The 26,759-nt window shown below is 35.2% G+C and overlaps 1 pseudogene; it reads left to right on the top strand.

Moving 5' to 3' along the window:
• Positions 1 to 7,727: 7,727 nt before the first annotated feature.
• Positions 7,728 to 26,759, top strand: part of LOC101046613 (histone-lysine N-methyltransferase SUV39H2-like) — a 63,614-nt pseudogene continuing 44,582 nt past the window's right edge.

Raw genomic sequence — 26,759 nt, 5'->3', positions numbered from 1 at the left:
GTTCTCTACTTGTCTATTGTTGCTGTAAAGGAATACTTGTGATTTCTGCACAATGATTTTTGTATTCTGAGACTTTGCTGAATTTGCAAATCAGTTTAAGGAGTTTTGGGGCAGGGATGATTGAGTTTTTTAAATATAAAATCATGCCATCTGCAAACAGAGACAATTTGTGGTTTTTTTTTTTTTTTTTTTTTTTTTTTTTTTTTTTTTTTGAGACAGAGTTTCACTCTCGTTACCCAGTCTGGAGTGCAATGGCGCGATCTCGGCTCACCGCAACCTCCTCCTCCTGGGTTCAGGTAATTCTCCTGCCTCAGCCTCCTGAGTAGCTGGGATTACAGGCACGTGCCACCATGCTCAGCTGATTTTTTGTATTTTTAGTAAAGACAGGGTTTCACCATGTTGACCAGGATGGTCTCGATCTCTTGACTTCGTGATCCACCCGCCTCGGCCTCCCAAAGTGCTGGGATTACAGGCTTGAGCCACCGCACCCGCCCACAGAGACAATTTGATTTCCTCTCTTCACATTTGAATACTCTTTATTTCTTTCTCTGGACTCATTTTTCCTGGCCAGAACTTCCAATACTTATTTAATAGGAGTGGTGAGAGAGGGCATCCTTGTCATGTACCAGTTTTCAAATGGAATGCTTCCAGCATTTGCCCAGACACCTATTCAATATGATATTGGCTGTGGGTTTGTCATAAATACCTCTTATTATTTTGAGATATGTTCTATCACTACCTAATTTATTGAGAGTTTTTAACATGAAAAGCTGTTGAATTTTATCAAAGGCCTTTTCTGTATCTATTGAGATAATCATGTGATTTTTGTCTTTGGTTCTGTTTACGTGATGGATTAAGTTTACTGATTTGAGTATGTTGAACCAGCCTTGCATCCCATGGATGAAGTCGACTTGATAGTGGTAGATAAGATTTTTTATGTTCTGCTGAATTCAGTTTGCCAGGATTTTTACATCCATGTTCATCAGGAATATTGACCTGAAGTTTTGTTGTTGTTGTTTTTTTTCTGCTGTGTCTCTTCCCAGTTTTGGAATTAGGATGATGCTGGCTAAACTAAGTTTTACATATTTTAAGGTCTCAATTTATTACCTAAAAATATGCAATTCCTGTAAAATGATAGAGAATTCAGAGAGAAAATGTTTTATTCTCTAAGAAAATGCTAACATCTTTTGCAATTATATTTAAATGCAACAAGGATGCTATTTGAAATTAGAAGAAAACAAATAACCCATCAAAAAGTGGACAAATGATATGAACAGACACTTCTCAAAAGGAGATATTTACGCAGCCAACAAACATGTGAAAAGAGCTCAACATCACTGATAATCAAAGAAATGCAAATCAAAACCACCATGAGATATAATTTCATGCCAGTCAAAATGGCAAGGTTGTGATGATAGACTGGCTGAAGAAAATGTGGCACATATATGCCTTGGAATACTATGCAGCTATAAAAAGCAATGAGATCATGTCCCTCACAGGGACATGGATGAAGCTGGAAGCCATCATCCCCAGCAAATGTCACACACCAGGGCCTGTTGGGGAGTAGGGGGTAAGGGGAGGGAACTTAAAGGATGGGTAAAGAGACGCAGCAAACCACCATGGCACATGTATACCTATGTAACAAACTTATATGTTCTACACACGTATCCTTGAAGTTAAAATGAAATTCTTAAAAAGTCAAAAATATTAAAAAAATATATTTTCTTTTTGCCTTTTATTGGTATGTTTACTCCACAGAAAAACAACCTGAAAACAAAACTATTACATACAAAACACTTTTCAAAAACTAGATCATTTTCTATACATCAGACAGATTCCCGAAGACAATATAAGCAATAAAAAATATGTTTCTGGAAAGAGAGCTTAAAAAATGTTAATGAACAACCTTGGTACAGAAAGGCATTTATTTAACTTATATACACATTTTAAAAATAGAACAGTTGCAATTTATTCTGCAATCAGTTCCAATATTTTGTTTTTATGTAGCTCTAAATTTTAAATTAAGTTGATTTGCAGCCACAAATTTAAATGCCAAATTCGTAAGTGTATCTGAAGTATTTCCACAAACAATAAAAATTTTAACAACTGATGAAAGTTAATTACTATCTAAACTGTTTAGCATATTTTAAGATTTCAATTTGTTCTTTAAAAATATATAATTGCTATAAAAATAATAGAGAATTCAGAGCAAAAAATGTTTTAACACAATGCTAATATCTTTTGTAATTTAAATGCAACAGGGATGCTATTTGAATAAAATTTAGTTATCCTAATTTGTAAGTTTATATCTAATTTTAGACTCTATAAGCTGGGTTACAAAAATGGCTTTAAATATTTTTATAAGAAATATGTTTAATTACTTTAGAAATTAACTTACAATATTATTTTTGGCCCCAAATTGTTTAACTGAATTTCATAAACTAGATTATTATATATAACCTTTTTTTTCAATTAGTGAACTGAAGCAGAAGAACATGTGGTAATTAAGTCACCTGTGAAAAAAACCCTGGCCCTTTTGACCCCCTAAGCCAGAATTCTTTCTATCATTGTTTCAGGCTTCAAAATGATGAAAATATAATGAGGAAAGAAAACAATCTATGGGGAAGTAAGGATAAAAATGTTGACAGCTGTCAAGATCTTGCCTCATTACTTCTTCAGGAGTGATGTTTATCTTTTTCTTAAAACATATTCTGTATTCTAGGAATTCTGAATTATTTTGAATTAGCCAAATTCACTATAAATTCTACTGGAAGTATTTTCAAATTCCTTACCTAAATAGGAACATTTATCCTTCAGGCCACTTTATTATGGACTATTTCCTCTTTACCTATCATGACTCATTTTCACCATTTCTAAAGATCACCAAAGCTGAGATTGGTACCTTTCCCAGGTAATCATTTCAAAGCTAATCATGACACACAAATATTATTTAGTTATTGTTTTCAGAAGGGTTCTCTTGTACTCAGAGATGGTATTCTAAAGTCAGTATGTAAAAGTAAAAAAACCTAACATCAATATTATCCTTGAAAATCACTGCCAATAAAAAGACTCCTCACCACATAAGCCATTGTGTATGAGATGGCATGTGTAAGATCTCAGAATAAGCAATGTAAAAAGGGAAATTTCCTAACTTGGATTTTTATAATGTTAAACATAGCAGTTTTTTTTTAATTTAAAAATTATATAATATTAAGGTATAATTCACATAGAGTAAAATTAATCCTTTCTGGTATATATTTCTGAATGTTTGGCAAGGCATATAATAATGTAACTGGCAACACAATCGTGAAGTAGGACACATTCATCACACTCAACAATTGCTTCAGACACTTCTGCTTCAAATCATCCTCCAACACACAACCATTATAAACAACTATTCTGTTGTCTGCCTCTATAGTTTTGCCTGTAACACAATGTAATATGAATAAAATAATATTTTATATTGACATTTGAATATGGCTTCTTTTATTTATCAGAATGCATTTGTTGTCTACTTATTGTTGCTTCACCCCTTTCACTGTTGAAGAGTATTGTAACAGGGTCACTTTTTTTTCATGTCTTTGTTTTTTATCAATTCAGCAATTGAAGGATATTTGTATTGTTTCTAGTCAGTGTAATTCCTAATAAAGCCATTATAAATGTTGGCATACAGATTTTTACATGAACAAAAGTTATTATTTCACTTTAAGAAACAACTTGAGGTGTTGAAGTCATATCATAAAGTAAGCATATGAGACAAATATTACCTGATTCATACTTTTAAAAGGCATTCTGATATGTTAGGATTCTAGTATGTGAAAAACTCAGAATTTGAGACTCTTGTCCACATAACAAGAAAACAAACAAACAAAGTAACCAACTGAAAAACAGCAAATTTCCTAGGTCCTATGAGAAGTCACATAGTGAATCCCTTCCAAAGAGCATATAATGGAAAGTAGAACAAAAAGTGTAACTTTACAGTGGGGAAATTTGGCACATGCTACCTCAGACTGCTGTTCCAGATATTCATCAAAGTGATGTCAGGTGTGATACAAAATGTGAATATGATGTGATGAAAATGACACTTTACCTTTGTAGTCTTCCATAACAATTCATTATGTTTATAGAATATGTAGCACTTGGAGACTTCCAAGTGACAGTATCAGAAGCATGAGAATGGACGAGAGATCCTCTTGCAAAAGTAAAAAGAAGTCAAAGGAAAGAGATCTTAAGTTAAACCCCATTAGAAAACACCACCAACAATAAACATTTCCTCCTCAATAATAAACATGAAATGATCCTTAATTTGTATAACTAGAGTAATAGCCTCTGAAGTTGTTCTCAGCTTCAGTGCCTCCCAAACCTTTTCTGTTCTAAGTAAATAATTAAATCCCATAAAGACTGGTTCTTGCTTGAGTTCCCTTACAACCCATATACTTAGCATTTGTTTATAACTGTTTGGTGTACTGTCTTTGAGTATTTAATTACTGCTTACTTACTCACTGACCCCAGAAGAAGATGGACCATAGCACAGTTTTCTCTTTCCAGTGTAAACACACTTCATCTATGGTTACTTTACAGAGATCTGATGGCTTATAAGGTGTTGACTACAGCAAGTGCTTTCAAGCCTCAGGCTTCTGGAGGAATTCTAAATAGAAAATAGTTTTTACTGTATGAAAAACTGTGAAGAATACTAATTCTGAAAAACTTTGGCTCAATAGCATATGGAGAAAGTATATGCAGAGAAAAGTATATACGGGGAAATATATCTGTGTTACCATAATACACATTCTTAAGATAAGACTAGGTGTAGTAAGATTTTAAGCTAATTGTTGTGTAGGACACAAAATTTACTCAGCAATTGATATTTTTTATAATCAAATATTACAAAGAACAATTTATAATCAAATATTACAAAGAACATTTTAAAAGAACACACAATGATCTTTTTAAAACATAATTCTGCTATTGACCATCTCAGAAGCTACTGCTAGAAAGGAATATTTTGTGTCTGATTTAGCCCTACAGCCATATAAGTAGCTTCTCTCTCTTGAGATGTTTTATTCTGTAGGACAAATGTTATGGCTTCTAGCTATTCAATCACCAGTATATTTTAAATAAACAGCTATCCCTAAGTAGGTAAGCCCTACAGCATTTAGGTATAAAATGTATGCAACTACTTGGTAAGTGAATGATTTATTTAAAGAAAGTAGTGTGAACTCCAGTATAGATTTCCATTTTAAATGAATCAACTTTATTGTAGCTGCAGTGAGATGTGAGCTCTGAATGTTAGCCTTTTATAGTTACATTTAGTTGCCCTGCAAACTCTCGTGCAGCAAAAACTGGAATACAAATTTGCATGTAAAATTAAGTGATAACATTTCAATCCACCAAAAAACATATCAAATAAGAGAGTGTTCTATAATTTTGTGTTCAAAACCAATTCTGATAGTAAAGAGATGGCTAAAAGCTAACTCAAGCCTCTAGTATATAAATTAAGCCTAAATTATTCTTCTAAGTTTCCTTGAAAGGCCCTAATCAAACTGTTCCAAATTATTGGTTATTTAATTATTCCCAATGGATTGACTATAAATTATTTATTATGTAAAAATAAATTGAGCAGTATATTCCGATACTGATGCTCTAAGTCATAATATCTACTTTCATTAAAAATTTGTTTTTTGGCTTTCAGTTAACTAGTTCTTTTAGTCTCTTTTTCAAATATTTCCTCTTTCGATACTGGTATTTTTGCTTGCCTTTTTTATAGCCAGAAACCTCCATTAAATGTCAGGTTTCCAAATACTTATTCATTGAGGACCTATAATAGGCAGTAGTAGGTGGTATTCTCTGTCTCTGTCTTTCTCTCTCCATCTCTGTGTATGTATGTATGTGTATGTAAACATACGTGTGTGTGTGTGTGCATATAGTACTATCTATACAGTTTCTTTCTGCTATTGAAAGTATAGCAAAAATCATAAAAAGCAAAATATTTCTAATAATTTAATGTACTTTCCTCTTCAGATATTGCCAATATTAATTTGATTTTTACCTTTTCTACTTAGTAGATAATTATAGAAATAAAAATTAGACTAATATGTGTCAAAAGAAAAAAGTTTTATTCTTCCACAGGTGACTATAATATAAATAGATACAAGCATACAGATATACAATATTCATGCAGATTAATTAGGCAGATCGGAATACAAAATAAAAAAGAATCTGAGAATAGCTGCATTCTTATTTCCTAAATAGTATGAACACTTGAGAGAAATGATAATTATAAAAGCAATTTTTTTCCTCTTTCAACTTACGTTTTCTCTCTGTCTCTGGATATCACTCGATATATACTATCAAAAGGATTTAGATTTAAAAAATGTAGTAAAAGGCATGATGTTCTTTCATCATTTAAATGTAAATCTTATATGATATGTATTTATTTCAAAAATATTCAAAGAACTACTTGAAACATTGGAAGAACTAGTTAAAATAGATATCTTAACTTTCAAAAAGATTATTGATTTGCTTAATTATTTAATTATATACCAGTTAGTAATTATACAAATTTTGGAAGTAGAAATGAAGATAATCAGTCCACTCTCATGACCTATCTTGAAGTCATTATGATACTCTTTCGCAAAATACAAACAAAACTTACAAGAGATTCAGTCAGTAGAAACTTTAAGTCTAAGTCTAGGTATCTAACAGGTACATTTTGTTAAACCCAAACATCATTCAACCACAAATAACACAAAATCAAATTCACATTAAAAGTATTTTTGTCTGTGTTTTAATATTAAAATTTGATTTTTTATTTTGTTTTTCCCTTACTATGTCATTAATAACATTTATCAAACTTGAGGGGCACCATTTTTGAACATTTGCTTCTTAGTCATTTAGTTCTCTTGACAAAATAAAAGGGAAAATTAATTTTGAACAAATACTTAAAAAACATACATACATAAGTTTTCCATGGTTTGTTTGTATTATCACTTCTTAGTTTTTGCCATGGCCTGAACATTTGAAATGGTAACTTTACTATAGCTAAGAAATTAGCATTAAGGCAGTACAGGAGGATGTATTGCAGAATACTTAATGGATCTTTGAGACTGATCATGAGGTGAGTTTATATTCTGGCCATCCCAATTATTAATATGAGTTCAATGGGGAATTTATTTATCTTCTACCATCTTCTACAAGTCTAAATTTTTATAAAATAAAAAAGGAGATAAGATAGTTTTAAGTAAATTAAAAATAAATAAAATATTATAGAATTAGGGTGTGTATGCAGCAAGCTGTGAATAAACATTATTTTTTAATATTTATAGTCACATCTTTTTATTCAGATTTATTGAGAATCTCTTTTAAGCTTTAAGAAATGAATAAGACAGACTAATGGCAACGATGGAAAGGATGAATGGGCATATTATGAATATTAAACAGAAGAACCAGGTAATTTACAATGGCAATAAAATACTAAAAAAATATGCCTTTATGTAATACAAACTAAATTAAAGGCAGTGCTACTTATGTGGGATGCTCAAGAACAGTTTCTGAAAAATGTGTCCTAAGAGAGCAAGAGATCCAAGATGGTCAAATAGTGACAGCTCTGGAGTGCAGTTCCCAGTGAGAACAACACACAGAGTGAGTAATCACTGCATTTCCAAAGGAGTTTTTACCACCCACAGACCAGGAGAGTCCTGGGCCAAAAAGCACCATGAGTTTTCAGCATGGCTGCTTCAGCCAGAGACTTGGGTTTTCACACAAAAACTCATACAAATCTGAGCGACCATTTCAACTGGCACCTGGAATGCATGGGAGACAGAGCTGCCCATCCAATAGAAAAAGGGGGCGCTGAAACTGGGAATCAGGTAATCTGGCTTGGCGGGTCCTACCCCCACAAAGACCAGCAATCTGGATTGAGACGCTTTGGATTGAGACTTTCACAGCAAGCCCAGCTGAACCTAAGATGGTTTAGTGGGGGAAGGGCATTCGCCATTACCAAGGCAGTCCACCACTACTGAGGAAGTCCATCATTACTGAGGCAGTCCGCTATTACTGAGGCAGACCAACATTACCAAGGCAGTTCTAACTGTACCTCTGTAAACAAAACCAAAAGGAAGTTTACACAGCAGCTGGGCAGAGCCTGTGGCAGTACAGCAACACCTCTGCTGGCAGACTGGGACTAGACTACCTCCTAGCCAGGGCATCTCTGACAAAAGGCAGGAGCAAATCAGAAACTTAAAATAAAGCCCCACCTCCCCAGGACAGAGAACCTGGGAAAAGAGGTGGTTATGAGTTTCACTGCAGCAGACTTAAACTTACCTGCCCAGCAGCTCTGAACAGAACAATGAAGCTCTCAGCATAGCACTTGAGCTCCTGTAAGAGACAGACTATCTCATCAAGAAGCTTCCTAAACCTTGTATATCCAAAGAGACACCTCATAAAAGAGAGCTCAGACTGACATCTGGTGGGTACCATTATGGGATGATGATAACAGAAGAAACTAGCAGCAACCCTTACTGTTCTGCAGCCCCCAAGGGTAATCCCCAGGCAAGCAGGGTCTGGAGTGGATCTCCAGCAGTCCTGCAGCAGAGGGGCCTGACTGTTAGAAGGAAAACTAAAAAAACAAAAGGAAATAGTTTCAACACCAACAAAAAGGACATCCACTCAGAGACCCCATTCGAAAGTCACCGACTACAAAGACCACAGGTAGATGAATCCATGAAGACAGGAAGAATCCAGCACAAAAAGAATGAAAACAACAAAAACCAGAATGCCTCTCATCTTCCAAGGGATCACAAATCCTCACCAGCAAGGGAACAAAGCTGGATGGAGAATGAGTGTGATTAACTAACAGAAACAGGTTTCAGAAGGTGGCTAATAAAAAACTTCTCTCAGATAGAAGAACATGTTATAACCCAATGCAAAGAAACTAAAAAACTTGAAAAAAGGTTAGACGGAATGCCAACGGGAATAAACAGCTTAGAGAAGAATATAAATTAATTGATGGAGCTCAAAAACACAGCATGAGAACTTCGTGAAGCATGCACAAGTTTGAATAGCTGAATCAAACAAGCAGAAGAAAGGATATCAGACTAAAGATCAACTCAATGAAATAAAACAAGAAGGCAAGATTAGAGAAAAAAGAGTGAAAATAAATGAAAAAAAGCCTACAGGACATAAGGGATGATGTGAAAATACGTAATCTGCGTTTGATATGTGTACCTGAATGGGATGGAGAGAATGAATGCAAGCTGGGAAACACTCTCCAGGATTATTCAGGAGAACTTCCCCAACCTACCAAGGCAGGCCAACGTTCAAGTCCAGGAAATACAGAGAACACCACAAAGATACTCCTTAAGAAGAGCATCTCCAAGGCACATAATCATCAGATTCAACAGGGTATAAATGAATGAAAAAATGCTAAGGGCAGCCAGAGAGAATGGTCAGGTTACCCACAAAGGGAAGCCCATCAGAATCACAGTGGATCTCTAAGAAGAAACCTGACAAGCCAGAATAGAGTGGGGGCCAATATTCAACATCCTTAAAGAAAAGAATTTTCAACCTAAAATTTTATATCCAGCCAAACTAAGCTTCATAAGTGAAGAAGAAATAAAATTCTTTATGGTCAAGCAATTGCAATGAGATTTCGTCACCATAAGACTTGCCTTACAAGAGATCCAGAAAGAAGCACTAAAAATGGAAAGAACAACCAGTACCAGCCACTCCAAAAAAGTACCAAATGGTAAAGACCATCAACACAATAAAGAAATTGCAACAACAAATGAGCAAAACAACCAGCTAGCATCAAAATGGCAGGATCAAACCCACATATAACAATATTAACCGTAAGTATAAATGGGCTAAATATCCCAATCAAAAGACACCAACTGGCAGATTGGATAAAAACTCAAGACCCATCAGTGTATGCAGGAGTTGTAATCTTTGTCTTCCATAAAATGGACTTTAAACTAACAAAGATCAAAAGAGACAAAGAAGGGTATTACATAATGGTAAAAGAATCAATGCAACAAGAGAGCTAATGAACCTAAATATATATGCACCCAATACAGGAATACCCAAATACATAAAGCAAGTTTGTAACGACCTACAAAGAGACTTAGACTCCAACAATAATAGTGGGAGACATTAACATTCCACTGTCTACATTAGACAGAACAACGAGACAGAAAATTAACAAGGATATCTAGGACCTGAATTCAGATCCGGACCAAGCTGACCTAACAGACATCTACACAACTCTCCACCCCAAATCCACAGAATATACATTCTTCTCAGCACCACATCACACCTACTCTAAAATTGACCACATGATTGGAAATAAATCACTCCTTAGCAAATGCAAAAGAACAGAAATCATAACAGTCTCTCAGACCACAGTTCAATCAAAATAGAACTCAGGATTAAGAAACTAACTCAGAACCACACAACTTCATGGAAACTGACCAACTGGTTCTTGAATGTTGACTGTATAAACAAGGAAATGAAGGCAGAAATAAAGATGTTCTTTCAAACTAACAAATATAAAGACACAAAGTACGAGAATCTCCAGGACACACTTAAAACAGTGTCTGGAGGAAAATTTATAGCAATAAATGCCCATATGAGAAGCAAGGAAAAATCTAAAATTGACGCCCTATCATCAAAATTGAAAGAGCTAGAGGAGCAAGATAAGAAAAAAAAAAAAAAAAAAAAAAAAAAAACTCAAAAGCTAGCAGAAGACAAGAAATAACTAACATCAGAGCAGAACTGAAGGAGATAGAGACATTAAAAAAAAAAAAAAACCTTCAAAACATCAGTAAATTCAGGAGCTGGTTTTTTGAAAAGATCAACAAAATAGACAGACTGCTAGGTAGACTAATAGAAAAGAAAAGAGAGAAGAATAAAACAGATGCAATAAAAAACAATAAAACGGATATCACCACCAATTCCTCAGAAACACAAACTACCATCAGAGATTATGACAATTCTATGCACATAAACCATTAAACATGGAAGAAATGGATAAATTCCTGGACATTTGCACCCTCCCAAGCCTGAACCAGGGAGAAATCTAAAACCTGAATAGACCAATAACAAGGGTTGATGTTGAGGCAGCAATTAATAGCTTATCACCAAAAAATTCTACCAGATGTAAAAACAGGAGCTGGTAACAGTTCTTCTGAAACTATTCCAAACAGTACTAAAAGAGGAAATCCTTCCCAAATCATTTTGTGAGACCAATATCATCCTGATACCAAAAGTTGGCAGAGATACAACAAAAAAAGAAAACTTCAGGCCAGTATCCATGACAAACATAGATGTAAAAATCTTCAACTGACAAACCTATTGCAATAGCGTGTCAAAAAAATTATCCATCAACATCAAGTAGGATTTATAATGGGGATACAAGGCTGGTTCAAATCCACCACTTAAACAGAACCAAAGACAAAAACCACATGATTATCTCAATTGATGCAGAGAAGGTCTTTGAAAAATTCAACAGCTCTTTATGCAAAAAACTCAATAAACTAGGTATCTGTGGAACGTATCTCAAAATAATAAAAGCTATTTATTACAGATCCACAGCCAATAATATACTGAATGGGCAAAAACTGGAAGCATTCCCTTTGAAATCTAGCACTAGACAAGGATGCCCTCTCTCACCATTCCTATTCAATGTAGTATTGGAAGTTCTAGCCAGAGCAATCAGGCAAGAAAAAGAAATAAAGGGCATTCAATTAGGAAAGATGGAAGTCAAATTTTCTCTATTTGCAGACGACATGATTGTACATTTAGAAGACCCCATCATCTCTGAGCCCAAAATCTCCTTAAACTGATAAGCAACTTCAGTAAAGTCTCAGGATATAAAATCAATGTGCAGAAATCACAAGTATTCCTATACACCAATAACAGACTAACAGAGAGCCAAATCAAGAGTGAACTCCCATTTACAATTGCTACAAGGAATACATTACATAGAAATAAAACTAACAAAGGATGTAAAGGACCTCTTCAAAGAGAACTACAAACTACTGCTCAATGAAATAAGAGAGGACACAAACAGATGGAAAAACATTCCATACTTATAGTTAGGAAGAATCAATATCATTAGAATTGCCATACTGCCCAAAGTAATTTATAGATTCAATGCTATCCTCATCAAGCTACCAATGACCATCACAGAACTGGAAAAAAACACCTTAAACTTGTAATAAAACCAAAAGAGAGCCCACATAGACAAGACAATTCTAAGCAAAAAGAACAAAGCTGGAGGCATCATGCTACCTGACTTCAAACTATACTGCAAGGCTACAGTAATCAAAACAGCATGGTACTGGTACCAAAACAGAGATATAGACCAATGGAAGAAAAAGTGGCCTTGGAGGCAATGGCACACATCTACAACCATCTGATCTTTTACAAACCTCACAAAAACAAGCAATGGGGAAAGGATTCCCTGTTTAATAAGTGGTGCTGGGAAAACTGGCTAGCCATGTGCAGAAAGAAGAAACTGGACCCCTTCCTGACACCTTACACTAAAATTAACTCCAGATGGATTAAAGACTTAAACATCAGACCTAACACCATTAAAAACCATAGAAGAAAACCTAGGCAAAAGAATTCAGGACATAGGCATAGGCAAAGACTTCATGACTAAAACACTAAAACCATTGGCAACAAAAGCTAAAATAGGCAAACGGGACCTAATTAAACTCCAGAGTTCCTGTACAGCAATAGAAACAATCACTAGAGTGAACTGGCAACCAACAGAATGGAAAAAATTTTTTGCAATCTACCCATCTGACAAAGGGCTAATATCCACAATCTATCTAAATGAAAACAGATTTACAAGAAAAACAAACAAACAAACAAACCCATTCAAAAGTGGGCAAAGGATATGAACAGACACTTCAAAAGAAGACATACATGAGGCCAACAAACATATGAAAAAAGGCTCATCATCACTGGTAATTAGAGAAATGCAAATCAAAACCACATTGAGATACCATCTCACACCAGTTAGAATGGCGATCATTAAAAAATCTGGAGACAACAGATGCTAGAGAGGATGTGGAGAAATAGGAACATGTTTACACTGTTGGTGGGAGTGCAAATTAGTGCAACCATTGTGGAAGACAGCGGGGCAATTCCTCAAGGACCTAGAAATAGAAATTCCATTTGACCCAGCAATTCCATTACTGGGTATATATCCAAAGGATTATATATCATTCTATTATAAAGACACATGCACAGGTATGTTCACTGTCACACTGTTTACAATAGCAACGACCTGGAACCAACCCAAATGCCCAACTATGATGTGGACAAGGAAAATGTGGCACATACATACCATGGAATACTATGCAGCCCAAAAAAACAATGAGTTCATGTTTTTGTAGGGACATGGATGAATACCGAAACCATCATTCTCGGCAAACTGCCATAAACACCACATATTCTTACTCATAGGTTGAACAATGGGAACTCATAAACACAGGGCAGGAAGCATCACACACTGGGGTCTGTTGGTGGGTGCTGGGGGAATGATAGCAGAGGGTGGGAAGGTTGGCACAAGGTAACATGGGGAGAAATACCAGATATCAGTGAAGGGGGGATTGAGGCAGCAAACCACATTTCCATATATGTACACATGAGACAATACTGCATGATATGTACCTGTACCCCAGAACATAAAGTACAATGTAAAAAAAAAGTCTTAATAATAATAGCATAATAAAGACTATGTTCATAATATTTCTTTTTAAAATAATGATAAATATTAAATGTTACTTAGTACATTTATTGGGAACTTATATATATTATTTTATTTATAATATATGCCCTGTTAGGTAATCTATCATTCACATTCTATTAAGACCTTATATAACTTGGCTGAAACCTAAAAATATTAGCTGCTAGATTTGAGTATGTGAACATAGACTTGATAATGAAAAAAATCGAAAAATAAAAAGTCAATAAAAATACAAAACAGCTTTAAAAACTGTGATTTCAGACTTCCAGTAAATTCAATTTCCCAATAGTCAATATAATCCAAAGACCTAACTCTGTGCAGGAATATATACATGTAACATAAGTGAGTTGTTTGATGCATGTCTTCCCTTATTCTTCTTACCTGTACTAACTTACCTGTATTCCCTCTTCCTCCCTTTTTCTACTATACTCCCTTATATTTACTCAACTCATATTACTGAAGAACATTTTAGAATTACTTTTCTTCTATTGATGAAAAATTTATATTACCACATCAGTATATACTGAAATCAAAAGTAAGCAGAAATACCTGTGTTCTGAGAGAGGCTTAAGGAAGACTGTTATGAATATCACTCTTAAGGAAAAGGAATTTAAGAATGAAGTGTGGCAAAGAACTACCCATTATCGACTAAGAATATAAGTAAGGAGGTTAAAGCTTAGTGGAATGGAGAAGATGAAAGGTTTGTAGATTTTGTACTGACTCAAGAGAATATTGCTATAATACCACTTTTACATAGCACCTCATGCCCTGAAATGAAGTAGCTGCATGCTATTGCAAAACATTACCGTCCTAAAAAATAATTAATCCATGAACCATGAAATGTAATATTTATGTAAAATAAACATTTTCAATAAATTATAGTAATTCTGTGGGATCAGTGGTGATATCCCATGTATCATTTTTTTTGTGCCTATTTAATTCTTCTCTCTTTTCCTATTTTTTAGTCTGGCTCAGGGTCTATTTTGTTAATCTTTTCAAAAAACCAGCTCCTGGATTCATTGATTTTTTGAGGGCCTTTTCATGTCTCTATTTCCTTCAGTTCTGCTCTGATCTCGGTTATTTCTTGTCTTCTGCTAGTTTTTTAATTTGTTCACTCTTGCTTCTCTAGTTTAATTTTGATGTTACAGTGTTGATATTGAAAGCTGCCATTGCTGAGTACATTGTAAAGAAGGCCAAACAAAGGACAGTTCTGCAGAGACGGCAAGATGAACTCGACAGAAGATGGAATAAGAAAGGAGTGACATTTGTTGAAAATAGTGTTCACTTAAAGTTCCCACCTTCAGACTTCTGCCATATAATGAATGCAAACCAGCTCCCGGAATCGGCTTAGTAAATAAAGCTACCTTTGCTTATGCATAGATTGCTTCTCTGGAAAATGTTGTCCTGCTGAGGCTGGAGTTCTTTTGATGAATAGTAAAAAACAACAAATTAAAAACACACCTGTTACTCCAATCTATAAATGCATCTTAAGCTGTCAGTGTGGACCTGACTATACCAATAGGATTGTACATAAAAACACACTAATTTACTTTGTTTCTTTCACAGTATCAGTGACCTGTGGCTGGGGTATAAAAATCCTTGTGAAGATTAAAAGAATGAGTTTTGTCATGGAATATGTTGGAGAGGTGATCACAAGTGAAGAAGCTGAAAGATGAGGGCAGTTATATGACAAAAAAAAAGATCTGGACTATGAATCTGATTAATTCACAGTGGATGCAGCTCACTATGGAAGTGTATCTCATTTCATGAATCATAGTGGTAATCCAAAAGTTCAGATGTTCAATGTTTTCATTGATAACTTGATACTTGCCTTCCTTAAATAGCACTGTTTTCCATGAGAACTATAAATGCTGGAGAAGAGTTGATTTTTGACTATCAAACAAAAAGCTCTAGAGATATATATTTAGATTGTATTGAACACAGCTCAGCTGTGTTCTGAGGGTCAGAACTATATGTAAATATGGAGCTGTGACTTGCAGAGGTTACCTCAAATGAATTTTCAGGAAATAAAAATGATACTTGCAGTTTGTTTTTTCTAAAGTTGTCACTAAAAAATAAGTATTTGGAACTTTTCTTAAAAAACATTATCAGGATTATAACTATGTTAATTTACAATTCATGGTTCATGGTATTTGCCAAATGCATTACTGATGCCTCTGGAGAGAGGGCCACTGGGTTACAGAAACTGATCTGAAATTACATGTTTAGCACTTACAGACCAAATATGGAAAGGAAACTATTTATAGCTCAGCAAATGCATATTTACTTAAGAAGTCAATGCGAATAGAGAAATGGCTTCTGTAATGTTTGAAAAGTGTTAAACTGATAACAATTGCTGAGTGATCATTCAACTTGCCATACTCTTTGAACTCAGTAAATAGAGTTAATTCAATCTGGGAAAATCTACAAGTTCTCTTATTGTTACTATATTGTCCTTCCTATTTAATAATCATTGTACTTTTATTTGACACAAATAGATAATATTGAATTTTGTACTGTATTTTCTATTTTTTCACTGGCATCTGAATGACATAAACTTGAGGCATGATATTAAATGTAAAACTTTTTTTTTTTTTTTATGTTGGCCAGGCTGGTCTTGAACTCCTGACCTCGTGATCCGCCCGCCTCAGCCTCCCAAGTGCTGGGATTACTTAATTCACTTTTAACACTAAACATAATGTTTCATTTCACTTACTATTAATGCTAGACACCATATACTCCTCCATTTACCTCTAGCTGAGGTTCAGCATTCTGTTCCCTTCACTATTAATCATTGATGCTTCATTCTACTTCACGCTTTTAATGCTACATGATGCATTCTACCACATCCACTATTGTTTGAGTCACATTCTGCTGTATTCACTCAACAACAGACACAATGTTCTGCTCTACTATTAAAGCCAGACACCATATTCTGCTTTCTTTCTTTCTTTTTTTTTTTTTTTAGAAAAAGAATAATAAGAAAAAGAATAAAGAAGAGGAAGAAAGAGAAAGAAGAGGAAGAGGGAGAGAGAATAGGGGTATTGCTTTGTTGCCCGGGCTAGAATGCAGTCTAAATATGGGTATGCCTACAATTGTCCTTAATAATGGAGACATGAAAGAAAATGAGGGAAGAGAGTAACAAACAAGGAGCCAACCAACATTTCGTTTAAACTTCTAAGTTGATATGATGTGGTACTGACAAGAGTGTATATTTTGTGTCAAGCGGAGAGTTCTATAAATGTTAATTATGTTTACTTGTTCCAGATCTGAGTTCAAGTCCTGGATATGGTTGTTAATTTTTTGTCTCATTGATCTGTCTAATATTAATGTTGAAGTCTCCCACTATTATTATGTGGGAGTCTAAGTCTCTTTATAAGTCTTGTATGTCTGGGTATTCCTGTATTGGGTGGGTATATATTTAGGACCATTAACTCTTCTTGTTGTTGCATTGATTCTTTTATCGTTATATAATGTCCTTCTTTGCTTCTTTTGATCTTTGTTGCTTTAAATACTATTTTATCAGAGGCAAAAATTGTAACTTCTGCTTTTTATTTATTTATTTTTGCTCTCTGGTTAGTTGCTAAGTCTCTCTCCATCCTTTGTTTTGAGTCTTTGTGTATCTTTGAATGTGAGATGGGTCTGGATGCAGCATACAGTTTTAGTTTTTTGTCCAAATTGGCTGTCTGTCTTTGAATTGGGGAATTTAGTCAATTTAAATTTAGAATTCATAATGATATATGTGAGTTTAATACTGCCATTTGCCCATTAGTTGGTATAAATTCTTCATTATATTAACGTTCTTTACTTTTTGGTATTTTTTAGAAAGGCTGATACTGTTTGTTCCTTTCTATGTGTAGTGGTTCTTTCAGAAGCTCTTGTAAAGCAGGCCTGGTGGTGATGAATTCTCTGAGTGCTTGCTTGTTCACAAAAAACTTTATTTTTCCTTCACTTATGAAGCTTCGTTTGGCTGGATGTGAAATTCTTGGTTGAAAATTCTTTTCTTTAAGGATGTTGAATATTGGTCCCCACTCTCTTCTGGCTTGTAGGGTTTCTGCTGAGAGATCTGCTGTAAGTCTGAAAGGCATCCCTTTATGGGTAACCTGACCTTTCTCTCTGGCTGCCCTTAGTATTTTCTCCTTCATTTCAACCCTGATGAATCTGACGATTATGTGCCTTGGAGTTGCTCTTCTTGAGGAATATCTTTGTGGTGTTCTCTGTATTACCTGGAGTTGAATATTATCCTGCCTTACTAAGTTGGGAAAATTTTCCTGAATAATATCCTGAAGCATATTTTCCAGCTTGGATTCATTCTCTTCGTCACATTCAGGTACACCTATCAAGCGTAGATTAGGTCTTTTCACATAGTCCCATATTTCTTGGAGACTTTGCTCGTTCCTTTTTATCCTTTTTTCTCTAATCTTGTCTTCTAGTTTTATTTCATTAAGTTGGTCTTTGACCTCTGATATCCTTTCTTCTGCTTGATCAATTCGGCTGTTAAAACTTGTGCATACTTCACGTAGTTCTCATATTGTGTTTTTCAGCTCCATCAATTCACTTATTTTCCTCTCTAAATTTTGTATTCTTGTTGACATTTCGTCAAACCTTTTTTCAAAGTTCTTAGTTTCTTTAGATTGTGTTAGAACAAGTTCTTTTAATTCACAGAAGTTTCTTATTATCCACGTTTTGAAGCCTGCTTCTGTAATTGGAACACACTCGTTCTCCATCAAGCCTTGTTTCGTTGCTGATGAGGAACTGGGATCCCCTGCTGAGGAAGAGGCATTCTGATCTTGGGTATTCTCAGCCTTTCTTGACTGTTTTCTTCCCTTTGCCGTAGATTCATCCATCTGTGGTCTTTATAATTACCGTCTTTGTAATTGGGTTTCCGAGTGGACGTCCAACTCATTGACTCTCAGCGCCGAAATCTGAGCAACCCACTGCACCAACTAAATCAGTGGCGCTAAGATTGGTGGTGCTTCTCTGACTCTGCACCGAGAACCGATGCTCTGAGGTGCCGGCAAAACCGCCTCGCCGGTCACAAGAGTGGCGCTGGCAACCCGTGGGGCTCCTCCGCTGGGAATCTCCTGGTGCGTGAGCAACAAGAATTCATGTGAAGGTGTGGCGTCCTCTCGTTCTTTGCGTTTTCACTGGGATCTACAATCCCGAGCTGCTAGTGATCAGCCATCTTGGATCTCTCTCTAAAACTTTTTAATTAAAAATATGTCTAAAGTATAATTTCATTAAAGATTTTTTAAATTTATATTTTTCAAAATATATTTGATGAGATCTATGTAAAATGTAACTGTTATCAAAATATTCTGTGGTTTTGGATAGTATTTCCTATACATATTCAAAAGAAGTTGAATATATTTGTATATAAAAATATTTTATATATAACATATACAATACATATGAGTATATATGTATATGTTTATCAATGCTTTTAAGAGGAGACATGGTAAATATACATGATTTTGCATCCTCAAAATTGCAAATTAGTCTGTGAGAGAATTTTATGGTAAACAATGTTAAGGAACTACACATAAAATCTCTCTCACCAGCCAGGCTCATTGCTCAGGCAGGACTGTAATTCCAGCACTGTGGGAGGCTGAAGTGGAAGGATTGTTTGAGGCTAGTAGTTTGATACAAGCCGGGGCAATATAGTGAGAACCTGTTTTTACAAAAACGATAAAAATAGCCAGGCATGGTGGCACTCATTGGTAGTACCAGCTACTCAGGAGGCTAAGGAGGGAGGACGACTTAAGCCCAGGAGCCCTGGAGCCCAGGAGTTTGAGGCTGCAGTGAGCTGTTGCACCACTGTACTTCAGTCTGGGTGACAGAGTAATACCTTGTCTCAAAAAAAAAAAAAAAAAAAATTCTCTAAATGATTTTGATTTTTCTTTTTTATTGTACTTTGGGCTCTGGGGTACATGTGCACTTCCTGCATCCTGCAGGATTGTTGCGTAGGTACATACATGTCATGGTGGTTTGCTGTCTCCATGCCCCCCACCCCATTGCCTACATCAGGCATTTCTCCTGGTGTTATCCCTCCCAATCCACCCCACTCCCCACCACTGTCCCTCCCCTCCCCTCCCCTCCCCTCTACCCCCCACCTAGCCCTGTGAGTGTTGTTCCCATCCCTGTGCCCAAGTGTTCTCATTGTTCATCTCTGGCCTATGAGTGAAAATATGCAGTGTTTGGTTTTCTGTTCTTCTGTCAGTTTGCGGAGAATGATGGTTTCTAGATTCATACATGTCTCTACAAAGGACACAAACTCATTGTTTTTTATGGCTGCATAGTATTCCATGGTGTAGATCTGCCACATTTTCTTTGTCTAGTCTATCATCCATGGGTATTTGTGTTGGTTCCAGGTCGTTGCTATCTTAAACAGTACCACGATGAACATACATGTGTATATGTCTTTATAACAGAATGATTTATGATCCTTCGGGTAGATACCCAGTAATAGGATTGCTGGGTCAAATGGAATTTCTATTTCTAGATTCCTGAGGAATTGCCATACTGTCTTCCATAATGGCTGAACGAATTTACACTCCCACTAATAGTGCAAAAATGTTCCTTTTTCTCCACATTCTCTCCAGCATGTTGTCTTCAGATTTTTTAATGATCGCCATTCTAACTGATGTGAGATGGTATCTCAATGTGGTTTTGATTTGCATTTATCTAATGACTAATTATGATGAGCATTTTTTCATATTCTTGTTGACTGCATATATGTCTTGTTTTGAAAAGTGTTTGTTCATATCCTTTGCCCACTTTTGAATGGGTTTGTTTTTTCCTTGTAAATCTGCTTTAGTTCTTTGTAGATGCTGGATATTAGCCCTTTGTCAGATGAGTAGATTGCAAAAATAAAGAAGCCCGTTTTAGAAAAAATTCTAAATATTATTTGCTCAACTATCTTTATCCCTTATTCTACTTTTTATGTGCATGTGATAACAGTTATGGCTATTTTCATAAAATAGAAATGTCAAAAATGCATCAAATTATGTTGCTCCCCTACTCATAATTTGTATTATTTTCTCATCACACCAAGATAAAATTCATAGTCTCCCCCATGGTTTACAGCGAACTATGTGATTAAGCACCTGGACTCTTTTCTTTCTTAAACTCTTGATTTTCTTCAAGTTCACTGCACTTCAGCTATATAAAATGTTTCTCCCTTTTCCCTTGATGTTATCAATACATGGAATTCATTTTCATCAGATAATTATAGCTTTATTCAGGTCTCTTGTCAAAATTCACTTTCTGATTCTATCTAAAATAGCATTCCTGTTAAACTCCTTTGTCCTTTTACTCCTTATTTTTCCCTTAACACTGAACACCTATTACCTACAATTATATATCTTATTTATTTGATGTTTATGCCTCCAACCAAAATCATAAATAAAAGTTCCATGAGAACATATATGTATTGCTTTTTTTTTTTACTGTGATAACTCTCAGTACCTAAACTGTGACCAAAAGTTAGAACTCAAATATTTATAAAATATTTTTCACTCAGTTCATTTTAAGTCATAATTTAATGACATTCTAAACAAATATGTACAGAATTGAATAAGATTTAAATGAAATCAATTGAGTTTTTCCAGTTTTTACCTTCTCCATAAATGCGATATATGGATATAAAGAAAATTAAGTACTTAAACTATTGAATCAGAGGTAGTAGAAATCTATGTCTTGATTAATATGTATCTTTCTCAACCAATGAGAAAGATGAAAATGAATAAAAGGAGGGGATTATGTCTTGGCTTATTTCTTTTTTGTTGTTGTTTGAGACAGGGTCTCACTCTGTCACCAAAACTGGAGTGCAGTGGCAAGATCTTGGCTCACTGTAACCTCCACCTCCCAGGTTCAAGTGATTTTCCTGCCTTAGCCTCCTCAGTAGCTGGTACTACATGTGTGTGTCATCATGCCCAGCTAATTTTTGTACCTTTAGTAGAGATGGGATTTCGCCATGTTGGTCAGGCTTGTCTAGAACTCCTAACCTCAGGTGATCCACCTGCCTGGGGCTCCCAAAGTGCTGAGATTACAGGTATGAGTCACCACACACAGCTTGACTTATTTCTAAAATAATGAATTTATTTAAAAATGTTTTAAAGAGCCCTAAATGTTCTAGAGACATTATATATCCCAATTCATTTTGTTTTAAAGAGTTCAGATAATGTTTTGGTTTTAATTAGTAGAAATTAAACCTGTATTATTTGGAATTGAATCTCTTATTTTATTTTTAGTTTACTGCAAAAGTAATGGCAAAAACCACAATTACATTTGCACCAACCTAATATTAGTAGTCATTTTGGTAACCTAAACAATTACCCAGGTGTAAATTTTTCTTATTTTCATCTCTGATAACCCAGGGTTACTAGAAAAACAGACTCAGCAAATACAACATAAAGTCTTGTTGAAATAAAGCATATAATTAATGTTATTTTTTCTTTCCCACTTGCTACACTGCAATTGAAGTGTGGCTGTTAACTTTAAGTTTCTCATGCTAACTCTACACGTTTGATTAATCTAGGGATTTGAACAATTATTATAGCAAATTGGCATGTTCTTATAAAAAATGGAATTCACAACCTCTTACTCTCTATTTACTCAAAAGATAACCTTGATGACTGTGTTATCACCACCACCCGAAGTTGATTTAAGAGATATAATGCTCTTCTTTAAATATATGACTTTCATAATAATTGATACAAGGGAGACCTGTAGCAGCATCTGCTCATACTGAAATCTTAAATCAATGATTTGGCTTCATTTTCAACTAAAAGGTATATATGCATTGATTATTATTATTTTACTACCAAGAAAATAAGGTATTACATAAGGGGCACTCACCTCAACTTTTCCAAATACTCATAAAACAATATAATGTTTGCAAAAATATAGAAGTAATGTTTCACTTATTCACCCTGTTTTTCCCAACAAACTCCAATGAATGGAGTCATAGGTGATAATAAACCACAATGTGAATGTTAGTCAGGATAAAATAATACTTGGCTGTGCACCGCAATCCCTAAAGCCAAAATTCCTGACCACTTGTTTAGTTCTGCCACAGACTTGCAAAAGAGACATTTGGAAAGATTATGTAAAACAAAAATCTTCCTATTTTTAGAGTAAGTCATAGTACCTTGATTTATTCAACAATCCTTGAGGAGCCACTGAGTGCAGTTGGCAGAAATGGATTGAGTGGTTTCTGGATATCCTGAATGCACTCTCTAGATGGACATACTAAAGGAAGGCAATCTCGAGGTAAAAGACATCAAGGAGAAAAAGTGCAGCAAGATATACAGAAGTATCAATTAAATCTATACCCCAAACTTTCCTTAGTATGATGTCTCTTCTCAAACAGTAAAGGACAGCCTGACATCCTCTCATATTATTGGTCAAATGGATGGTACAGAGAAAATACAAAGAGAGATGAAGAATGATAGATTTTCAGAGAAATTGTGCTTGATATTTATCATGCACTCAATCTGACCTCTGTTTGAGAAAGACTGAATAATAGAAGGGAGATGAAGGAACTTTATACTCTTCTTAGAAGCCAAATTTTCCACATTTTTGTTATTAATTTTTATCCATTGGACTTAAAAATATAGATGTGCCCATGAAGGAAGAAAGTTAAGAGTGCCAAGTATCTTACATAAACCTTCTCAAGTTTTTATTTTCTCCCTCTTCTCATTGATCTAACATGCATTTTTACTTCAAACAATGACATATATGTTTTAGCCACAGATGACTCTAAGATTGAAAATTAGAAGACAATCATTCATTTTCCTCAAGAACACAAAGTTCTAGAACAAAATTTTGATCTTCTAGTTCCCATCTTGATTAATGTCAAGGCATATGTCTATCCAAGCTCACTATGTAAAGATCATGCAACGTGTACCATATAACACCACGATGCCAGCAATATGAAGTACTTCAAATTTATTCTTACCCCATTAACTTTAACAGTGAGAACCTTTCACATTTTCAAGTGAATCTATTGATTCCACAGTGAAATTAATATTCCACAATACATATATAAAATCATTTCCCCCACTCAATTTTCTTATCCTGTTCAGGGAAAGTCAAAAATTTTTACTCATGTGCCTGTTTGGAGTCTACTTCTCTCAATCAGTGGATTCTACCAGTTTCTCTAGAGCACCTACCCTTTCACTCCTCCACCATTGTGCTACCCTAACTCCAATTTGTTCATGTTATCCTTAGAGGCAAGGCAGGACATAAGAATATACTAACACTAGATATCCATAAAAAAAAAAAAATAGAAAAATGAAATAAAATTTTAGTATCCATCTACAGTAATATCTGCTTACAGTCCAAACACCAGTTTTATCTTAAACGTATTTTTGTCAGCAAATTAATGTTTTCAGAACCCATAAATATCCAATCTAGAATCACCCAGGATAATATACACAGAAGGAGCTGTACTAATACGTTAGAATCCAGCAGTCAGAAATCCAGACAAAGCAGAGGGAGACTTGGATTATCTCATGTGGTTCTCCAGACCTTTAATTCCATGTAAAACAAAAGTTTTCTGCACAGGGTTAATAGAAGGGTTGCTATTCTAGTTTTAGATGCTACATATAGCCAGGAGGATTTCAGTTACAAAACCTCTATGTCTTATAACACAAAAAGTTGTTTATGTGACATTCTCCATAAATTGTTTGTTTACTTAAGATATCTGAATCCAGAGATATCCAATTAAGGGCATTACAGAGACAATGAATAGTATTACTATTTACCAAGACGGCCAATAATCACATTTACAAGGTTACTAGCCTTTTTTGTTTTACCCAAAGTGTTCTCCCACCCAACAGTCATGGAAGAAATTGATCACAGTTCAGCAGCTTTAATTTTTTCTTGCCTATTCTACCATCTGAGCTTGGCTAATATCTTTTCATTATGTTTCATAGATATCCTACAATTTTCTTCAAAAGCATGTAAAATAATATGTCTATTAACTACTAGATGAATAACAGGATTTGAGCCGTGAATAGAAATAGAAATTCTCTCTGGTTAGCATGTTATTTGTGACCATATACTTTAATATTTGTTGAATTATTTGTGACCATATTTCTGATCATCTTTGTCCAGATTATTTACTCTTTTCCCTCCACCATTCATAATTATTTGAATCTATTTATCTATGTTGATGGAGACTTTTATTTCCATGGATAATTTTTACAGCCAAATTCATGTTTCCTAGTTAACCTGTATTTATAGGCATTTCATCAGTTGGGAGCCTCAAATAAACTGCCAGTAACTTTCCAAAAATATTTGCTTATTCGACCGGGCATGATAGCTCACATCTGTAATTGCAGCACTTTGGGAAGTCAAGGCGGGTAGATGACCTAAGGTCAGGAATTCAACACCAGCCTGGCCAAAATGATGAAACCCTGTCTCTACTAAAAACAAAAAAAGTATCTGAGTATGGTGGCAGGAGGTCACAATCCCAGCTACTCAGAACGCTGAGGCAGGGGAATCACTTGAAGCTGGGAGGCGGAGGTTGCAGTGAGCTGAGACTGGGGCACTGCATTCCATCCTGGGAAAAAAGAAAGAAACTCCAAATGTGTGTGTGTGTGTGAGTGTGAGTGTGTGTGTGTGTGTGTGTGTGTGTGTGTGTGTGTGTGTGATCAATACCTAGACAAACCCACAGGCAATATCATGCTGAATGGACAAGAGCTAGAAGCATTCCCTTTGTAAACAATCATAAGAAAAGAACGCTCTCTCTCACCACTCCCATTCAAGATAGCATTTAAAGTTCTGGCCAGGGAAGTCAGGAAAGAGAAAGAAATAAAGGGTATTCAAATAGGAAAAGAGAAAGTCAAAATTGTTTCTGTTTGCAGATGACAGGATTATATATTTAGAAAACCTCATCACCTCAGCCCAAAATCTCCTTAAGTGGGTAAGCAACTTCAGCAAAGTCTCAGGATACAAAATAAATGTGCAAAAATTACAAACAAACATTTCTATATACCAATAATAGACAGAGAGCCAAATCATGAGTGAACTCCCATTCATAATTGCTACAAAGGGAATAAAATACTTAGGAATATAATTTACAAGGGATGTGAAGGATCTCTTCAAGAAGAACTACAAACCACTGCTCAAGGAAGTAAGAGAGGACACACACAAATGGAAAAACATTCCATGCTCATGGAGATGAATAATCAATATCTTTTTTTTTTTTTTTTTTTTTTTTTTTTTTTTTTTTTTTGAGACGGAGGTTCACTCTTGTTACCCTGGCTGGAGTGCAATGACACGATCTCAGTTCACCGCAACCTCTGCCTCCTGGGTTCAGGCAATTCTCCTGCCTCAGCCTCCTGAGTAGCTGGGATTACAGGCACACGCCACCATGCCCAGCTTATTTTTTGTATTTTTAGTAAAGACGGGGTTTCACCATGTTGACCAGGATGGTCTGGATCTCTTGATCTCGGCACCCTCCTCGGCCTCCCAAAGTGCTGGGATTACAGGCTTGAGCCACCTTGACCAGTCAATCAATATCTTGAAAATGGCCATACTGCCCAAAGTAATTTGTAGACTTAATGAGATTCCCATCAATCTACCATTGAATTCCTTCACAGAGTTAGGAAACACTACTTGAAATTTCATATGAAACCAAAAAAGAGCCTGTATAGCCAAGACAACCCTAAGAAAACACAACAAAGCTGGAGGCATCATGCTACCTAACTTCAAACTATACTACAAGGCTACAGTAACCAAAACCAGCATGGTACTGATAACAAAACAGAATATAGACCAAGGGAACAAAACAGGGACCTCAGAAATAACACTAAACATCTACAACCATCTGATATTAAAAAATGTGACAAAAACAAACAATGGGGAAAGAATTCCCTATTTAATAAATGGTGTTGGGAAAACTGGCTAGCCATATGCAGAAAACTGAAACTGGGCCCCTTCCTTACATCTTTTATAAATATTAACTCAAGGTAGACTGAAGACTTAAATGTAA

Source organism: Saimiri boliviensis, chromosome 4 (assembly GCF_048565385.1).
Source record: "Saimiri boliviensis isolate mSaiBol1 chromosome 4, mSaiBol1.pri, whole genome shotgun sequence".
Lineage (NCBI taxonomy): Eukaryota > Metazoa > Chordata > Mammalia > Primates > Cebidae > Saimiri > Saimiri boliviensis.
The sequence above is the reverse complement of the archived record's forward strand: the minus strand, read 5'-3'. Positions and strand labels throughout refer to the sequence as shown.